Source organism: Cherax quadricarinatus, chromosome 99 (genome assembly GCF_038502225.1).
Source record: "Cherax quadricarinatus isolate ZL_2023a chromosome 99, ASM3850222v1, whole genome shotgun sequence".
In the NCBI taxonomy this organism is placed as follows: Eukaryota; Metazoa; Arthropoda; class Malacostraca; order Decapoda; family Parastacidae; genus Cherax; species Cherax quadricarinatus.
In genome coordinates this window covers 8332839-8336637 of record NC_091390.1, presented here as the reverse complement: position 1 = coordinate 8336637, position 3799 = coordinate 8332839, and the positions used below count along the sequence as shown (strand labels likewise).

Sequence of the window (3799 nt, the reverse complement as noted above, 5' to 3'; positions counted from 1 at the left end):
TAGGTACTGATCACGTTATATCTGCTTCCTTCTCATCACTCACTAGAGTAACTGTTACCACTTAAACTGCTCTTAATTAACACATTGCACAACATGGGACAGTATAATGTAAGAAATAATATATTTATACAAGCATGAGAGAAAGCTATACAGTGGACCCCCGGTTAACGATATTTATACAAGCATGAGAGAAAGCTATACAGTGGATCCCCGGTTAACGATATTTTTTCACTCCAGAAGTATGTTCAGGTGCGAGTACTGACCGAATTTGTTCCCATAAGGAATATTGTGAAGTAGATTAGTCCATTTCAGACCCCCAAACATACATGTACAAACGTTATATCTGCTTCCTTCTCATCACTCACTAGAGTAACTGTTACCACTTAAACTGCTCTTAATTAACACATTGCACAACAAGGGACAGTATAATGTAAGAAATAATATATTTATACAAGCATGAGAGAAAGCTAGAGTTTATTACACTTATTATGAAAATATCGGGAACATTCAATCACACTTTAAGAACTCTTAGGAAAATTAAAGGTTACTTGGTGGAGACTATAATTATACTAATGGGGCTATTATATTGATCTAATTCATAATTGTAAAAATTGTTTGAATACAGAATTATGTAAATGATTCACTAAAATTCATTTATAAAACTTCACTTCATCTTGAAAATATGTAGCCACTCGTCCTGCCGTCATCTCGCCCTCAAGTGTTAACTTCTGGCTCTCTGTAGCCACATTTCTAGGTATATATGCCCTTTTGTTATTAGTTTGTCTTAGGTGGGTGATATTGACACACGAATTGCCGCTCCGACACACAAGATTCATCGTTAAGTGATGGGTGTGAGTGAAGAAACATCTCGACACAAAATTCAGAATTGTGTTTGTTGTTGGGTTCACCAGGTGCCCAGTTGCTGCTGTTAATGGCTTCTCCATTCACCCACTTAAACTGTCTGTTTTCCCCTTCGTCTGCGCCGCCCACGAACACTGGGATCGTCTGCAGTGTTTCATATGAGTTAATTCCTGTTCCAAGGATAAGAGGGATTTATTAATGGTAATTCTGACCTGGAAATACAGGTGTGAGACTTCAGGGAAGGGGACCACTATTATGGTAGAAAAAAATATACAAAAATTTAATTTTTTATTTAAGTGATGTGAAAAAATACTTCATAATTCTGTCAATTTTTTTGCAGTTTAATTAAAAGATTGTTTCTACTATTTTTCTAAGTTATGTTATGAGATATTTTGATAAATTAGACACATGTGTCTAATTTATCAACATGTCGGTTCTCTGAACCATTCATCTACAAATGAGATATTTTATTTTACGCATGATAACGTCGTAGCAATGACGCAGAAGTGATACTTGACTGTTTTTGGTATTCCGTAACATTGAGTATATATATTTTTTAATGTTTTTATGTGTTTAAATGTCTAAATATCACTATATGGCAACTATTATGAACACAGGTACAGACTATTGGCCTGCACACCTTGCTGTGGCACGAACACAGGTACAGACTATTGACCTGCACACCTTGCTGTGGCACGAACACAGGTACAGACTATTGGCCTGCACACCTTGCTGTGGCACGAACACAGGTACAGACTATTGGCCTGCACACCTTGCTGTGGCACGAACACAGGTTAGTAACAAGCAGAAAGGCACAAGACACACCTGCACACCTTGCTGTGGCACGAACACAGGTACAGACTATTGGCCTGAGAACCGTAGCAACCAGCTGTGAAGGAAAGTCTGCCAAGGCTGTGTCACGAGTGTACCACATCGCTTCACAGCTTTGGTGGGGCCCCTGGCACCTGGTTCGCTGGTCTGGAGGCAGCCTATATGGGTGTGTGACATATGCCGTATATAATGTAACATACTCTTAGCATGTCACAGCAACTATCAGGGGCCAAGTTGAATATCAATGATATTCAATACAGATAATATGATGAATGAGACACGTGCAAAATCTATGTATCTTGTAAACTTTTTGCCATCCTGTGGCTTTATCAATACAATATATGGACATAATAGAAACATATACAGCAAATAGCGGAAGATATGGTAGTCAGTCCCTCAGCCTAGGGCAGGTGATGAGCACCATAATCTTTAAGAATCTGAAGCACAGGCAAGAAGATTGATGCTGGAGTCAGAGGACATGCAGCAGACGAAGGCATTATCACTGGTAGGAGGAACTCTCCAGTGGTAGTTGGTCATGAACCAGGAGTTAACAAGTAGAATTTTGTAATGTCCTCTGTATCAAGATTCTATGATGTTGCTGTGTCCGACAAGTTGTATATCAATGGTATTCAGTACCGACAAGATTTACAAATGTTGCATAAGTGTTTCAGTTTTCAACTTGTCACTTTTCTAAACTATTTACATCACGATAACATGATGAATTAGAAACATGTGCAGGATCTAGGTATCTTTACTTGCACATGTGTCTAACTCATCATCTCGTTGATACTGAATGCCACTGCTATACAACTTGTCACACACAGCAACATTACTATAGAGAGTAACGAGAGACTCAGCTTCGAGACTAAGAACTTTTCAGGTTGATGTGGCCGAACATATACGATGAAATCTTGAGAGTGACGGGGGTGAAAAAGTCAAGAAAACAAATGATAGTTTTAGTAACAAATATGCAAGAGGATAAGAGGCGGAGCCTTGAGAGGAAATAATTGGGGCAAAGGAACGCCTGGTTTGTGAATTTTAAGATCATAGAAATAAAGTATAGAGGGAAAGATAACAGGGAAACGTTGTACAAGATCAAAGTCAGAAGGACAGAGATTAGAGACAGTACAAAGATTATGACTGAAAGTTCTCAAGATAAGATCAAGAAGGTTGAAAACAAGAGGAGTGTAGGTGCATGTGTCAGTCAGCGAGGATTCAGCTCATTAGAGGCAATCCTCACGATTGAGGACAACCACCGACTTGCCTTTGTCAGAAAGAAGGAAAACAATATCAGAGGCGGAGAACGACCATGTGGACAACTGGAAAGTGTAAAGGGATAGTTGGGTGCTTGATGAAGCGGTAATGGATGAAAGATGGTGCCTAAAAAGTAGGCGTCATCATTAATGTGTCAGGTCACCTACAATTGACTGAGCACGTCGGATATAGGAAAACATATTTAAAGTACCACAATAGAAAACTATTTATACAAACCGGTTTCGTCTATAATGAAAGTCTTGAGAGCATAGAGGTTTTTGGGTGAAGCCAAGTCTCCCATCATTCCCTGACAGTGCTGGCGTGCATTGTTCCAGGTCAGTCTGTGTGTACTCAGGTGGAAGCACTCGTCCAGGACCTGTTTGTAAGGGTAAGGGCAGTACGGACCTGGAAAAATATTAAAGGATGTTGAACAATTCCTGAATTTACACTGCATAATGCATGATTAAATTAATCTCTCTCATATTTCTTGTCTTGTGAAATATATAAACATCTTGTAGTGTTTGTCAGAAGAAAGCTTATAACCTCATTGTAATTATATGCTCTTTTGTAGGATTTATTAAGACAAGTATGTTTACTGTTGATTTCCTTCGTTTAATGAGGAGGTTGTGCACTTTCCAGTGTCATTTGTGTACCAGGTTTCATACTTCTGATGTCTATCCTAGGTGTTTCCTTCTCCTGGTTCCAATCTTTACATCTTGTCCAGTGATTGCAATCACCTCACCTGCATACCAGATTGGTTTGAACTATTTCCGTTTCCCTGTCCTTTCCACTTGCGGTGGAAAATCATTGTCCATGGAAGATAATAGAGATAAATGTTCCGTAGCGGCAACAT

The 3799-nt window shown here is 39.1% G+C and overlaps 1 non-coding gene across 1 annotated transcript; it reads right to left on the bottom strand.

Annotated features, from left to right (window-relative positions):
* Window positions 1-459: 459 nt before the first annotated feature.
* On the bottom strand, window positions 460-3350 carry LOC128704767 (uncharacterized). Its single transcript, XR_011390967.1, has 2 exons — window positions 3184-3350; window positions 460-1031 (listed from the first exon to the last, which is right to left on the bottom strand). It is a non-coding gene; the product is annotated as an uncharacterized protein (transcript).
* Between the last annotated feature and the right edge of the window lie 449 nt (window positions 3351-3799).